Source organism: Oncorhynchus keta, chromosome 2 (genome assembly GCF_023373465.1).
Source record: "Oncorhynchus keta strain PuntledgeMale-10-30-2019 chromosome 2, Oket_V2, whole genome shotgun sequence".
NCBI classification, from domain to species: domain Eukaryota; kingdom Metazoa; phylum Chordata; class Actinopteri; order Salmoniformes; family Salmonidae; genus Oncorhynchus; species Oncorhynchus keta.
This window is the reverse complement of record NC_068422.1, coordinates 54,676,010-54,693,404: the sequence shown is the minus strand read 5'-3', so window position 1 is coordinate 54,693,404 and position 17,395 is coordinate 54,676,010. Positions and strand designations below refer to the sequence as shown.

The 17,395-nt window shown below is 40.7% G+C and overlaps 1 long non-coding RNA gene across 2 annotated transcripts; it reads right to left on the bottom strand.

Moving 5' to 3' along the window:
• Positions 1-14,008: 14,008 nt before the first annotated feature.
• LOC118362704 (uncharacterized) lies at positions 14,009-15,273 on the bottom strand. Of its 2 annotated transcripts, XR_004821254.2 has the most exons (3): positions 15,008-15,273; positions 14,807-14,836; positions 14,009-14,707 (listed from the first exon to the last, which is right to left on the bottom strand). It is a non-coding gene; the product is annotated as an uncharacterized LOC118362704 (long non-coding RNA). The 2 variants fall into 2 exon arrangements; XR_008070711.1 differs by having other exon boundaries at positions 14,009-14,836.
• Between the last annotated feature and the right edge of the window lie 2,122 nt (positions 15,274-17,395).

Genomic DNA, 17,395 nt, shown 5'->3' with positions numbered 1-17,395 from the left:
TCATACCACATATTCTCAATTGGATTGAGGTCTGGGCTTTGACTAGGCCATTCCAAAACATTTAAATATTTCCCCTTAAACCACTCGAGTGTTGCTTCAGCAGTGTGCTTAGGGTCATTGTCCTGCTGGAAGGTGAACCTCCATCCCAGTCTCAAATCTCTAGAAGACTAAAACAGGTTTCCCTCAAGAATTTCCCTGTATTTAGCGTCATCCGTCATTCCTTCAATTCTGACCAGTTTCCCAGTCCCTGCCGATGGAAAAAATCCCCACAGCATGATGCTGCCACCACCATGCTTCACTGTGGGCATGGTGTTCTCGGGTGATGAGAGGTGTTGGGTTTGCGGCAGACATAGCGTTTTCCTTGATGGCCATGAAGCTCAATTTTAGTCTCATCTGACCAGAGTACCATCTTCCATATATTTGGGGAATCTCCCACATGCCTTCTGGGGAACACCAAACTTGATTGCTTATTTTTTTCTTTAATATGACTATTTATGTAGCGATCACCGTATGTTGTGGAATTTCAGCCCGCTAGGGGGTTCCGTGCGCAGAGAGGATAAGCAATGGCTTTTTTCTGGCCACTCGTCCGTAAAGCCCAGTTCTGTGGAGTGTATGACTTAAAGTGGTCCTATACTCGAGTCTCCACTGTGGAGCTTTGCAGCTCCTCTTCCAGGGTTATCTTTGGTCTCTTTGATGCCTCTATGATTAATGCACTCCATGCCTGGTCTGAGTTTTGGTGGGTGGCACTCTCTTGGCAGTTTGCTGTGGTGCCATATTCCTCCCACTTTCTACCCCTTGCTTAGTGGTGTTGCAGACTCTGGGGCCTTTCAGAACATGTGTATATATAATAAGGCCATGTGACAGATCACGTGACACTCAGATTGCTCACAGGTGGACTTTATTTCACTAATTATGTGACTTCTGAATGTAATTGGTTGCACCACATCTTATTTAGGGGCTTCATAGCAAAAGGGTGAATACATCTGCACGCACCACTTTTCAGTTTGTATTTCTTTAGAATTTGTTTAAGAAATCTTTCATCTACGTTCACCAATTTGGACTATTTTGTGTATGTCCATTCCATGAAATCCAAATAAAAAATCTATTTAAATTACAGGTTGTAATGCAACAAAATAGGAAAAACGCAAAGGGGGGATGAATATTTTTGCAAGGCACTGTAGCCAACAGGAACAGAGTGAATAACACATTCATAAATGGAAAAAAAGCAAGTCAAAATAAATCATAAGGTTTTGAAGTGTCTGTTCTGTATCTAGGAGATATAAGAAAGCTCAGGTTTTAAAATGTTTGTTTTTTTCTGACATATTTAACCCCTTATTTTGCTGGCACAAAATTACCTCCATATCTTAAATTGCAGGTTGTAACGCAACAAAATAGCAAAAGCGCAAAGGCTGAGTACTTTTGCAAGGCACTGTAAAACATTTTTTTTTCTGTCCTTGCATTTATGGCAGTGTAAGTTGTCGTTTTATCATATATTAAGCATTAATCATTCAATTAGACATTGAACTTGAACCCTGTAAGAATCGTGGTCTAGCTGTTGGACAGAGATCTCAGAAATACAGTGCCTTGCGAAAGTATTCATACCCCTTGACTTGTTCCAGATTTAGTTGTGTTACATCCTGCATTTTCTTACCCATTTACACACAATACCCCATAATGCAAATTATTAACATGTTTTTGGAAATGTTGCTAAGTTATTGAAAATGAAATACAGAAATATCAAATTTACACAACCCTTTGCTATGAGCTCAGGTGCATCCAATTTCCTTTACATCCTTGAGATGTCCACCTGTGGCCATTTATTAAATTGTTTGTACATGATTGAGGAAGAAACACACCTGTCTATATAAGGTTAACACATCCTTATGGGATATTGTGTGTAGATGGGTGAGATAAAAAAATATTTAATCAATTTTGAATTCAGGCTGTAACAAAACAAATTGTGGAATAAGACAAGGGTTATGAATGTTTTCTGAAGGCACCGTATGTAATATTTTGGTTCTCTTTATGTTACGGGTGAAAACAGTTTTCTGTAATGTCTGTTTCCAACTCACACCCTCAAACACCTAGATCCCCTAAATGCAGCTCTCTCTCCAGATCCCAATCACCTGTTCACACACCTGTACGTCATTATCACACACTATTTAGTTCAGTTCTTTGCACCCCATCACTGTGAGGTATTGTTTGTTTTGTGACACGTCTTTCAAAGCGCTCGATTTCTCTGTGATTTTACTCCTCCCGTGTACTATAGTTTTTGCCTGCCTCACTAACGACGCCTTTTGCCTAATCCCTGCCTACTGCCTGATCTCCCAGACTACGTTTTTAGCCCTTTCCCTGCCTGTACTGTTGCCCTTTTGGACCCACTGTGTATGACCTTCTGCCTGCCCCTGGACCCAGCTTCCTGCCTCCTCCTGTGTATGACCTTCTGCCTGCCCCTGGACCCAGCTACCTGCCTCCTCCTATGGTCCTTTGCAATAAACATCTGCTGCCCCCTGCGCTTGAAACCAGCTCTCTGTCTCCCCTCATGTTCATTACGTTTTCATAAGCACACAAATCCGCAAAAAATGTATGCGATTGCAACATTGAATGCTTCTAACCGAAAGTCATCTTTCCTTGATATTTAAAACCTAAATTGATACTGTCATTAACGTGGTTCTTCAATAATTATGCATAATACTTGTTGGATGCACATTTGGTGTCAAGCTGTTAAATTACACCGTGATATTTTCATACATCTTCTGATTTTCTGAATGACAGTCAAGTGACAGATAGCTGTTGTGATAGTGTATGCGATTCAACAACAACCCAAGTGCTGGAAAAAAAAGGTGTTAGCAAGGAATGTCCAAAATATTTTGCAGTCTCATTCATTACGCCGGTGAAGACCGTTGTGCCTGGATCCACCTTGGATCTAATATCACTTGATGTTGAATATCTGTCAGCTTGATCTACAGCAGGGTGTCATTATATTTAACAGTGAAAGCATCAAGGTAATGAGTTCCTTGTTTTTGTGCCTCACATTGGACATGAATATGGACATGAATATACATTACTCAATTGTGTAGGATAGATTATTGCGCAACACACAACGCTACTCCTATAAATGATTTGAGATATAATGACTACAAATTACATAGGCTTCTTCTACATGACAAATACATCTAGGTTTCCATGTTACACCTGCAATGTTAAACAATACTAGGGGCTTGAAACGCCTACTTGTATTTGGAGCTAAGAAATCCAAAGAGCCAACTGGAAAAGACCTACATTGAAAATCAGACATTCCCTCCAGATGATGCTTGAAAGGTCCTTGCAATTGTTGTAGCCAATTTACAAGTTCTCCTGCTCCCTTATAATTATCCATTATTTCATTTTTGATCTGTTTTTGTGAGAGATGTGGCCATTTTGTTTGTTTCCCGCCGTTTCTATTCAAGGGTGTTGCCGTACTCTGTGGCTTCAACTTGGCTTTCCATACAAATCCTTCCATAACAAAAGGAACCTGGTTTTTGGTCTCGCAACCTCTTGGATATAGGGGGCGCTATTTAAATTTTTGGATGAAAAATGTTCCCGTTTTAAACAAGATATTTTGTCACGAAAAGATGCTCGACTATGCATAAAATTGACAGCTTTGAAAAGAAGACACTGACATTTCCAAAACTGCAAAGATATTGTCTGTGAGTGCCACAGAACTGATGTTCCAGGCGAAACCCAGTTAAAAATCCAACCAGGAAGTGCCGCATTTTTTGAAACCGCCTCATGCCAATGACTCCTTATATGGCTTTGAATGAGCTACGAATGAGCTACGAATTTTCCACGTTTTCCCCAAGGTGTCTCCAGCATTGTGACGTCTTTTTAGGCATTTCCATTGAAGAATGGCTGTAAGGGACCATATATGGCATGTGGTCACATGGTGTCTCCCGCAGAAAATCTTGCGTAAAATAATGAGGTAGCCATTTTTCCAATCGCTTCTATTGAGAAACCAATTGCCTCGACGGATATATTATCGAATATACAGTGCCTTGCGAAAGTATTCGCCCTTGAACTTTGCGACCTTTTGCCACATTTCACGCTTACATAAAGATATACAACTGTATTTTTTTGTGAAGAATCAACAACAAGTGGGACACAATCATGAAGTGGAACGACATTTATTGGATATTTCTAACTTTTTTAACAAATCAAAAACTGAAAAATTGGGCGTGCAAAATTATTCAGCCCCCTTAAGTTAATACTTTGTAGCGCCACCTTTTGCTGCGATTACAGCTGTAAGTCGCTTGGGGTATGTCTCTATCAATTTTGCACATCGAGAGACTGAAATTTTTCCCCATTCCTCCTTGCAAAACAGCTCGAACTCAATGAGGTTGGATGGAGAGCATTTGAGAACAGCAGTTTTCAGTTCTTTCCACAGATTCTCGATTGGATTCAGGTCTGGACTTTGACTTGACCATTCTAACACCTGGATATGTTTATTTTTGAACCATCCCATTGTAGATATTGCTTTATGTTTTGGATCATTGTCTTGTTGGAAGACAAATCTCCGTCCCAGTCTCAGGTCTTTTGCAGACTCCATCAGGTTTTCTTCCAGAATGGTCCTGTATTTGGCTCCATCCATCTTCCCATCAATTTTAACCATCTTTCCTGTCCCTGCTGAAGAAAAGCAAGCCCAAACCATGATGCTGCCACCACCATGTTTGACAGTGGGGATGGTGTTCAGGGTGATGAGCTGTGTTGCTTTTACGCCAAACATAACGTTTTGCATTGTTGCCAAAAAGTTTAATTTTATAGTATTTTTTTTGTGTGACTTTTTTGAAGCAAGTTCATTTTTTAATTTCACTTCACCAATTTGGACTATTTTGTGTTTGTCCATTACATGAAATTACATGTAATGCAACAAAATGAGAAAAACGCCAAGGGGGATGAATACTTTTGCAAGGCACTGCTACTGCCGCCGGCATTCAAAGATTATCCAACTTGAATAAACGATTGGAGGCAAGGATGTCAGCAGTGGAGTATTTTTCGGTGATACGGATATCACTTATTATTGATATCTACATAGCACAATTATGTGAATCGCTATTTGCGCCTCACGGATTGTGGTTGTTGTGAATGGCTGTTCAAAATCTATATTGAACCCAATAATGGTTGAATTCAAAAAGTTTAAGCTGCCAATCATTGTTGTTTTTGAAACCAGTGAAAATTGTGGATCCCATTCTATGGAATAAAAGTATGGCTTTTATTATTCAATCTAGCTACCATTGATGGCCAGCTATGTATACTTTTACATTGATTTATCCTGCAGTAGATGTTGTTCAATTGGTAACATACATTTTCTTCTTATTATGCCTCTTAAGGGGAAAGTAACTGAATGTAATCAGATTGTTACTGAGTTTGGGTAAGCCAAACCGTATCGCACTTCTGTGGCGGTTGATATCGCCCCCCCTTTCTGGATCAGGGACATTATCAAGACTAACGGCGCAATCGTTGGACTTTGAACTTGGGAGGTTGGGTTGGGGTAGCTCCTCGCTGACAAATACTTTTGGCAGCAAACTGTTGATCTGTCATCTTGAAAGAAAGCCTTTCTCACCTTATCACAAGCGTCTGTAGCCCTGTTCGGTCAGTAGGCAAACTGGTGGGGATCCAGTGTTGGAGGGAGGCAGGACTTAATGAGGGGTAAAAACTTGGAGTAGGAACAGTGAAAGGTGATCAGACTATCCCAGGTGGGGGAGGGGAATGGTCAGAGACTCCAGCTGACCACTGACGCAATGTTGACGTTCAGGCTCATTTTTCAAAATAAAAGCCTGAAACTATGTATTGTAACACTAGATACATTCGGGAAGCCATAGAAAAAGGAATCTGGTTGATATCTCATTCACTGCTCAATAGGGACGCATAGGAACGCAGAGCTTTCTAAATAAGAGTCCCTTCCTGATTGGATTTTTGTCATGCTTTTGCCTGCAATATCAGTTCTGTTATACTCACAGACAATATTTGTACAGTTTTGGAAACTTTAGAGTGTTTTCTATGCTAAGCTGTCAATTATATGCATATTCTAGCATCTTGTCCTGACAAAATAGCCCATTTACTTTGGGAACGTTATTTTTCCATAAATGAAAATAGTACCCCCTAGATTCAACAGGTTAAGTCACTGGCACGCCCCCATTAACACAGTTAGGGCCTTGCGTCATGAGACAGCCTTTTTCTGCTCTTCCGAATACAACCCCCACCTTGAGAATTTCTCAACAGTCCTTGTTTCTCTCAATTACAAGAGGAAAAAGGCTGCAGACCAGCTTACCTCGATAACGAGAGGGCCAAGGTTTGAGACGATTGCTGAATCTTTTAACCGTCCCACTTGGTTAAGCTCTTAGACTATCGATACAGACAGAATAAGAACAAGTCTTTTAATATTAATTACTAGTCTGCAGCTAGGAATTTGGGATCATTGAACGCGAAGACCGACAACCGCCGAAACATCTATCTATAACGACATGAATGAATGTCACTCTGAACTATCCATTCTAACCATGACAGAGAGAGCGGACAGACTTTCCAACAGAAACCAACTTTTCAACAGAGATCCCGACGACACACTGAGTGTAAATATATATATTGATTGCAATTATTCCTGAATGAGTGAGCGTTCATGTGTAAAGGATTAGCATTTCAATTGTTATAATTATCAACGGCGTGTTGTCTTATCTCAGTCGACCCCCACTTCCCTTTGTACACCAAGCCGCGATGCCGGTTTATCCCACTAGGGAAACTCCGTTATCATTTCCTTGTAACCATCTACTGTTTGTTTATGCATTTCTGTGAATTAAGTAGTAAGCAAATAAATTATTTAAGACAATTGATATCTGGATGACTGATATTGAAGACTGGGTTCGTGCAGATAACCAACAATTTACGATGTTTGCAGACTAAGGTAAAATAAAGAATAAGTCATTAACTTCTTGGCGCACCCATCCCGTTAGTGGGATCATTTTTGTCAACATCCGCTGAATAGCAGGGGGCCAAATACAAATTAACCTCTTCAACCTATGGGGGCGCTATGTCATTATTGGATTAAAAAACGTGCCCGTTTTAAGCGCAATATTTTGTCACGAAAAGATGCTCGACTATGCATATAATTGGCAGCTTTGGAAAGAAAACACTGACGTTTTCAAAACTGCAAAGATATTATCTGTGAGTGCCATGGTACTCATGCTACAGGCGAAACCAAGAGGAAACTCAAACAGGAAATGAGCAGAATTTTTGAAGCTCTGTTTTTCTATCGTCTCCTTATATGGCTGTGAATGTGCCGTGAATGAGCTTATGCTCTCTGCCGTTCGTCCAAGATGTCTGCAGCATTGTGACGTATTTGTAGGCATGTCATTGGAAGATTGACCATAAGAGACTACATTTACCAGGGGTCCGCCCGGTGTCCTGTGTCGAAATTATTGCGTAATCTCTAGGTCCATGTGCGTTCCATTTCTTCAGAAGAGAAAGTCAACTGCCACGATGGATTTATCGTCGATAGATATGTGAAAAACACCTTGAGGATTGATTCTAAACATCGGTCTGCCATGTTTCTGTCGATATTATGGAGTAAATTTGGAAAAAAGTTTGCGTTTTAATGACTTAATTTTAGTTTTTTTTCTTACCCAAACGTGATGGAGAAAACGGAGCGATTTGTCAACACAAATAAACTTTTTGTAAAAACTCAAAATTTGCAATCTAACTGAGAGTCTCCTCATTGAAAACATCTGATTTTATTTGAATATTTTTCAGTTTTTTGTGAAAATGTTGCTTGCTGAATGTCAGGCATGTCAGGCATAATACTATGCTAGGCTATCAATAGCATCAATAATGCTTGTTTAGCTATGGTTCAAAAGCATATTTTGAAAATCTGAGATGACAGTGTTGTTAACAAAAGGCTAAGCTTGAGAGCAAATAGATTAATTTCATTTCATTTGCGATTTTCATGAATAGTTAACGTTGTGTTATGGTAATGAGCTTGAGGCTGTAGTCACGATACCGGATCCGGGATGGCTCGACGCAAGAAGTTAATAACACACAGTGGTGCAAAAAAGTATTTAGTCAGCCATCAATTGTGCAAGTTCTCCCACTTAAAAAGATGAGATGCCTGTAATTTCCATCATAGGTACACTTCAACTATGACAGACAAAATGAGAAAAAAAATCCAGAAAATCACATTGTATGATTTTTTATGAATTTATTTGCAAATGGAAACGTTATCTTTTTAAGTGGGAGAACTTGCACAATTGGTGGCTGACTAAATATTTTTTGCCCCACTGTACATTGTACTAATTGCACATTTTTTGCACTGTTTTATTTGCCCATCTGGTCAGATGCTAATTGCATTTTGTTGTACTGTACTTAAATGATTTAAATTATATTTAAATGATATTCTACACTGAGTGTACAAAACATTAGGAACACCTGCTCTTTCCATTACATAGACTGACCACTTGAATCCATGTGAAAGCTACACTGAGTGTTAAAAACATTAGTAACACCTTCCTAATATTGAGTTTCATATCCCCCTGCCCTCAGAACAGCCTAAATTCATTGGGGTATGGACTTTAGAAGGTGTTGAAAGTGTTCCACAGGGATGCTGGCCCTTGTTGACTCCAATGCCTCCCACAGTTGTGTCAAATTGACTGGATGTCCATTGGTTGGTGGACCGTTCTTGATACGGGAAACTGTTGAGCGTAAATAATCCAACAACGTTGCAGTTGTTGACACACTCAAAGAAGTTTGCCTGGAACCTAATACTATATCCTGTTCAAAGGTACTTCAATATTTTGTCTCACCCAATCACCCTCTAAATGGCACACATACGCAATCCATGTCTCAATTGTCTCTAGGCTTAAAAATCATTCTTTAACCTGTCTCCTCCCCTTCATCAACACTGATTTGTAGACATCAATAAAGGATCACAGCTTTCACCTGGTCAGTCTATGACAGAAAGAGCAGGTGCTCCTAATGTTTTGTACACTGTGCATGTTCATATATGCAGTCTTTAATTGAGTGAGCAGTACGCATGCTTACTCCTCTCTCATTTTCAATCTTAAACCAAAATTCACATATGTACTATAATAAATATTGTGCCTGGGGGATGGACGTCTTGTCTCTGCGGCGGTGTAATAAAATATAGACATGTTCTTGTCTGTCCGAGTTCTACACACCACAAGGAATAAAGACCATTATTTCACAAAGGCAAAGAAGTAAACTTGCTTCACAAAGGCGAAGAATAAGTGAACTTTACATGTTCTGTTTCCTTCCTCTCATATCCTCCCAGACATCTCCATTAATTGGCAGGGAGGCTGATCCTCCGCTGGTCTTCAGTGTGCCTCCACTGCGCTGCTGTCTGCAGAGTTATAAAATGAGTTGGGCTGGCTCGTTCTTTCTTTCTCTCTCTCCACCTCCCTCCTCCTCCTCCCCCTTTGCAACACAAGCAGGAGCATTTTAAAAGGGACACGCACACTGAGACGGCCAGCTAATTTAGGGCCTGTGCCCAGTGGGACTCGAACGCCATGGTTTAAAGCAGCAGGGCCTCCAACATTAAAGACTGAGTTGCACAGGGACGTGTTAGGAAGACGTGCACCTAAAAACTCTCCTTCCTTAGTTTGTTAACCAAACATTCCACCCCGATATAGCCCCGTGGGCCGGGTCAGTGCGGACCAGCAGAGACGAGGAGATAATGAAGTCATTAGAATGAGCTGAGATTCGTCATCAGTAAGTCACAGTTGTTATGGGCCCAGTCTGCTTCGAGATGTAGTGGCCGTGGAAGGACAGGCAAGTTCATGTTTATTGTCATACATTTTGCCCTGGATGCAGAACTGAGCGATTTACGCTTGTTGGGCCATCTGCAAAGTAAAACTTGGTTATATTGTAAAAATGCATGTTTTTTTGTCTTAATTTAAGGTTAGGGTTAGGCATTAGGGCAGTGGGATTAAGGTACGGGTTAAGTTTAGTTAGTGACCACTCTGCAGCACTGCCTCCAGAACAAGATTAATGATGAAAAATGCTAATGTACAACAGGGTTTTCAAAGTGTGATTGCCCTGTCAGATTTGCCCTGTCAATTAATTATAATGTCCATCCCTCCCCTCATTTAGCTAGGGTTACACCGTTCTGTCAGTTCACAAAGGCCTGATTATCAATTTAGTTTGTGCTGACGTTATTCTTGTTTATGGGTTACATACATTAGGGTTCATATTTTAAATTCAGTCAAATTACCCTCATTTGATGACGTATTATGCTCATGGCAAAAATCAGAAGTTGAGTAACAATGAATTGACCTTTTCCCTATTTTAGGCTGAAATCAATATCCAATGAAAAAGCTTGAGTGGAAAACGTTTTTTTCCATCACCGATAGAGAACAACATTGTTCGACAACACCCTTTGAATAATCCCTAACCCTCAGCTTATGTCTTGCCCCTCGTAACTCTCCATTCCTCAAATTCTCCAATATTGTATCTAAAAATATCTTGTTTAAACTGCATTATTTTCATTTCAGAGCAAACAAACAATGTGTTATCCCAAGACAAAGGACAGAAGAAGAGAAACAATTAAACAAGACAGCGTGGAATTTTACCATAGGCTTCACACCTTGCAATGGCATTTGTCAGAACAACGAGTTGGTAAGAACAGGTCCCTATGAAGAATGACTCCGCAAATAAAGGAATGAATACATATCCTGCGTGGTGGCTAGACTGCAAATGATCCTTTGGAGAAAAGCTGAATCACACACACAGTGCTGATGGCCTCAGGTTTGGGAAATATGTCCATGTCATTTCTGTGCACAGACCGTACTGTGCTGGTATATTACCCACTGCCTTGTTTTACCCCAGTGGGGGTGTGGATGTGTTCAGAATGCACTGTAGGATACATTTTTAGGCTCTGATTCTGTACTTCAGTGAACTACAAAAACATCAAATCTAGAAAATCGGAAACGTGCCTTTTTTCTGTTTGGTCACATATGATAATCCAGTGTTTATCTTTTACACTGAAACAGACCTGGGAACAAGGTCAGAACCACCTTTTGGATTGGGGATCCATTCCTGGGTGACAACCCATTTATAAATATGTGGTAGGGCCGGTTTCCCAAACCCAGAATAAGCTTACTCCACCAGGACAAGGGGAAGAAAAATGGTCTTGCAATTACATAGTTAATACCAATTGACAATTTATGTAACAGTTATAAGTGTGAAACTTGTACAGTGTATGGATTATTGTAATGTATAGGGTTTCTGTCTGGGTCATCCATCGTCCAATCCTCAGTTTTTCACTCATTCTCAATTTAAACCGATGTTATATTTTAAGTGCGAGCAATTTACAAACCATTTAGCTACAAGAAGAGTCACACAACATCTAGCACATTTTGTACATTTCATATTGCATAATCATATAACCTCGGGTGCATCCATTTATGAGCGGTGTACCATTCAGTGACTAAATATTGAATTAACTGTCTAAATGTATTTCACTTCATTGTTTGGCAACTCTGACAGTTGTCATTCATAAGCAACAGTCCCAGATGGGACTTGATATTTTTTTCTAACATAATGTTAATGTTTTGTGACAATCACTTAATCCGAGTGAAGCCGCAACACAAAGACAGGTATCGATCACAGAGTTAAGCTGTCCAATGTTTTGGGGGAGACTCTCTGGAAAGCAACATTAATGAGATTGCTTCCCCCCATGTTCTTACTGTTGATTCATTGGTATGGGCTCAGAAACAGAGACATTGGAGATGTGCTTTGGTAAGTGTGGTTTAGCATCACAATCGATGAGACAACAGAGCTTTTCTTGAGAGCTCTGGCTCTCTGGGGAAAACAAAATCGGATTTAGAGCAAATGCAGGAAAGCTGGTATATTGAGATCTAATCAAATCTCAAACACAAGGCCCTGTCTATTGACTAGATTTTCAAGGTAGAATTAACCAGTGTTTGCCTTGTTAGGAGACTGTCTGAAGGGAAAATGTAAAATATGGGGGGGCGGAAAATGGGTATCTCTCTACTTATAATTCATAGGATGCATTCGCTCACGCAAGCAGATCACATCTGGCTAGAACCAAAATATCCACTCGTTTTTTAATCACGTACAATGTACGGGTGTTGACATTATCAGGGAGATATGGAGCCAGACTATGAATGTGGGAATAGGGTCATTTACCAGAATATGCCCATCATAAAACATTAATTACTGACAGTATCAGCCCAGGATCTGCTCATGGATATCTATTTTCACAAAGTCATTCAAGGAATAATTGAGTGACTTCCCAATCCCAGAGCACAAATACAATGTGGGTTACTATCATTCAAAGACAGAATATAATATGGTATAATCCTTCTTGATCTAAATAGCTTTCTGCCAGTGTTTGTTCTATCTAAGAAGGCCTGTAATACGGTATGGTGTTGAATGTTTAGGTGCACTGTAGCACTTTATTATACTACAATATGGCATGATGTGATATTGTATGGTAAGGCATAGAATGGTTTATGAAATTATACGCAAAATGACAGGCAGATTTAAAACTTTTCATTTTTCCATTTAAATTAATATACAAAATTCTTGCAACCAATGGAATGCTATTTATATGGGGGATACAACTTTCCCAGCTCTGCAGAGTTTGCTGCTAAGAGACAGAATCATTCGATCATTTGTTTTAGTACTGTCCATATGTAGCTTGTTTTTAGTCACAGGTCCAGGAATGGCTGAAGAATTGTAATATTTACCTGGAGCTAACCCTGCAGACACTGCAGCACTACAGGGCGATCTGAAAAGTCATAGTCAATCGATCAATAATACTTTTTGCAAAAATAATAATTTTCAATTTACAATCTGTAGAAACAATGAGAATATATATTTGTAAAATAATATATCGGTGATTGAAAGTGATGCAGACAATTACCTTGATGGAAGCTACAATCTATCTGCAATATTAAAGCTGATCTACCCCCTACAACAACAAAAAATGGCATTGAATGGTATAATATTACATGGGTACTGTTTGAGGTGTTCTAGTAAAAATTAAATTGTGTGTGTGTGGCAGCCCAATAGTGTCTCTCGGGAGTCCACAGTGCTGAAGAGCTTTCTTCATATGTTTGTCCCTCCGATGTCAGACGATGCAGCCTTGCTACTTGTTACAGAACTCCCACAGTGCTGCAAATTGTCTTCCCCTCCCTTTCCAGTCTCTATAACCCAACCTCTGGCAAACACTTGCCACATTAAAGGGCCAATCTGCAGTTGCTAGATCCATGTTTGGACAGATAAATTAATCATATGAACCCATTGATTCTTGAAGAATATAACTTTTTATATACCTCTGATGTCATACCCCATCATAACCATTGTTTTACTCAATGTTTTACTGGTGTTCAGAACCCTTGTTTTACTCCAGAAGCTTGTTTTAATCTAATGTTTGTAAACAAACACTATATAGCCTCAAAACATGGTTAAAAATATAATTTTGATATCATGGATGCAGTCCTTACATTCATAGCTCTGTCTATGAATTTGAGAGTGGTTACATTTCTGCAGCCCCATCCCTCAGCTTTTTACCGAAACAGGTGCAGGGAGCACACTTTGTTATTGTTTCAACTGCTGATTGCTGCTTTAACCTCCAACTCTTCCCCCCTTAATCCGTGGTCGTGTCCCCTCCTAAATTCGCTCACTTTGCCGGCTCTCCAGAATTTTGCTGGAAACAGGAGAGACCTTTAATTAAGTAGTCTCTCCAGGGAATGGCTGTATCCCGGGCTCTAATGAGAGCACAGGAGACTGGCTTCATTATCTCTCCCCCAATTCTCTCCTGGGCTTTCTCTCTCTCTCTCCTGTTACAGGGACAGGCTGGCAGTCTGGTCCCACTCTCCTCCACAGACAAGCATAGCCCCCATCCCAAGGGGAGAACAACGGCAAATAGTTTACGAACCAGTGGAGGCTATACACCACAACAACAGAAGCTCACTAGGAATTGCAACACCCAAACGTATTCTTAGAAATATACTTTCATTGCTTGCTTGTAGTGCAGTCGTGCCCAAGACCATAATCGACAAGTGTGCATTCAAATATAGATACCTTAATGACAAAATCACAATGTCAACAGATTTATACTTTAAAGCTGCTATCTCACAGGTTAAAGGTTGGATTCTATCCGTATCGCATAAATATCGCAGAAGATCTGCTTTAAAATGTAAATGTAATTTCCGATTGCGCTGACATATGCAGCGTTTACCATAAATGCAGGGAACATTGCCTTCAAATTTTTATAGAGCTATAACATGGGTTTTTTCCACAATACAGATTGAATCCAGCCAGCCCTGAGAGTGCACCCACAGTAAGATAGGAGCTCAAGTAGCAACACAACATTAACTATTGACTTGTGTTGGGAGGAAGGGAGGCTCATTAAAATATTCCCCTAGGTTACCAATCAAAGGAGTCCATAGCTCTGGGATTTGGCATCGCAAACTCACGGGGTTTCGCCATCGCGGATCGCACTCGTCTCCCGCGGTCCTTTCTCTCTCCCAGCCCTCCCCCTCTCTCTCTAACCATCCCACTCCTTCGTGGCCCCTGGCAGAGGCTGTTTATTGCTCTTTCTGATTGAAGTTTGTCTGCTATCGCAATCAACCCTCCGAAACAGGTCCCTCTGGTAGCCCTCGTCCGGGTTATGTAACTCTGTGTCGGCTATAACCTGAGGGGGAGTTCATGTGGTCACAGAGGAGTAGATGAGGGAGGTTGTGTCCATCACTCATTAAGTGAAGTTAACTCAAAGTTAATAAGTGATACTCACAGGAAGTTGGAAGAAATCGGGAATAACCTGCTGTAGGGGCAGCATTTTAGAATGGAACAATGTTAGTAGTTTATAGTGCAATGGTACAATTTGTTCGGTGTGGCTATGCTTTTTATGAGAAACACACAATTAAGTGAATATACATTATGCTCTAATAAATCATTTAGGTGATATGACGTGACCAAAATAAATGTACCTTACCTTATTTCAAAATGTTCACATGAATAATAGACAAACATTGCTTCAGCTGCATAACATTCAAAAACACTTTGAAGACTCTTCTTCTTTCATATTAATTCTTCATACTGATAATTTAGTCATTGACTGAACTTTGCCTTAGATATTCAATGTCTCTGAACCGATGTCACATCTCGCCAACAATCAACGGGGTGCACATCTAACCTATACCCTTCAATGCAGAGGATTTCAGTAAGCAAGTTTGCACGAAACAGTACTCTGACAGTACCCCTCAGTTTGTTCACACAAGAGATTTGTGATTTTCCCTTGGTGACACAACAACACAGAGGACATCGATGACAACAAAGCGTCTCAGTTGTCAAGTGATCACACCCGTCCTTTTGTGTTGACTGTTGGTGCTACGCGCCACATAATGCAACAAAGGTTTTCTGCTTCACAGTCTGTTGGCTAATTGCATCAAAGAGTTTGGCAACTGCGTTGTCTCGGCGTCTGCATTTGTTCAAACATCAAGGGGAACAACTCACGTTGGAACGACAGACAGATAGCATCTAGCGAGGTCTACTGTGGGAATCAAAGTGTGACAGTGTTTATTGCCATAAACAAACACAAACTGACACTGGCTGCTGACTGCTGACAGGGAATTTGCTAAATTCCACTCTGGCACTTCATCGCTAAACCTCCAACAACAGGCTAGTAAAGACTGCTCTGAATAGAGTTCACTGAGAGAGGAGAAACGAGAGGGTGAAACCCTCCACGGTTCAGGCAGTTGGTCGAGCACACAGCAAGTCAAAGGGAACACCTCAGCTGCAGACATGGGCAGTGGTAGAGGGAAACGATTGCTTTCTGTGTTTGCTCGCCCAACCATGTGACATGATTTATGTCCGAAACAAACAGAGTTAAATGTCCTGCTCCAACTAACCAGATGACCGACCAACCACAAGCCCCTACTGCTCCCCAACTCTCCTTCTTCAGCCCCTCTCTGACTACCTCCACCACCCTGGCCCTCCAAGTCTGCTGCTGGTGAACGACAAAATGAACGACAGAATGGGAAGGAGAGATGGATGGAGAGTGTCACTTTTAATTTCCATCATTGGGGTAAGGTTGGGGCTAGGCGACGGCTATAGGAGGAGAAGAGGAGGGGAGAAGAGAGACAAGAGTGGCATAGTGTGGGATGTCAAGGTTGATGTCTTCAGGTTGGGACCTGATAGTATCTGGCAGACCACAGGCCACAAGAGAAAAAAAATGGTAGTGCCCTGCTACTTGGGCGCCCAGACTTAGAGAACACAGAGAAAATGAGAGCACAGTGTTCCCTTTGGCAGATAATTGTTCCTAGTTTGGGAGAAGCATCTGGACAATGCTGTCCCATGAGCCCCGTAGCTTGGCAACTCTCTTGGCCCACAGTGACTATAACAACATTCCCCAAACCAACATCAGTGAAATAAGTGTCCAATGCAGATGTCCACAGTATTGGGATAAAAATAGGAAGCAGGCCAGGAACAGTGACAACATGCTATGAGTAGTGGTGTTCCGTGCTGGGGCCTCGTGTGTGTGTGAGTTAGTGAGTAAAAGTGTGTGTGTGTGAGATCAGGACAGCTTGAATCAGACCAAGGGAACAACACAGCTGTCCCACTCAGGCTGAGCGACACAAACTATAGGTCAGAGAGGAGACCCTTGGGACAGCTTTGAGAAATCCACGGCAAGATCTTAAAACAAATGCAATCAGATGTCCTAGCATTAATGGGCTCCTCTTAGGTGCATACTCCATTAAGTTAGACATCTGTAGCCCCATCTGGCCTTCGCTCGTCGTATAAGAAGTAAAGCCTTCGCAAATATAAGTGGATACATTTTTTAAAACCTAATTCCTTAATGAGGTAGTTAAATAGGATATTCTGATTCTCCAATTAGGGCATCTCCCTCAACTGTCAGACTAGTCATTAATTGTGTACTGAAACTAGAGCCTGAATTCAACTTGTTACACTTTGTGGATGATGAGAACAGGCTTCGTTGTAAATGAACCTCTTCTTTAAGATGTATTTTTTTTACATGTTATTTTTTTGCGTGCCTTTTCAGTCATTCATTGACATGCAATATATGTGCCTTCAGTAAATGTTGGTTCGTCATATTTCCTACACACCTAACTGTATATAGAGTAGTTAACAAAAGAGACATGCATGACTAGTCTTTTTGTTGTGGTGGAGATTATGTCCCATTTAGAACTGACACATGACTATATTGAAGAGCTCTCTGCATGTAGGCCGCTGTATCATAGTGTAGTCTCATTGGTTTTAATTCAAATCAAATTAGATTTGTCACATGCACTTGGGTCCAACTGGTGTAGACTTTACCGTGAAATGCTTGCTTAGAAGCCCCAACAATGCAGAGTTTTACACA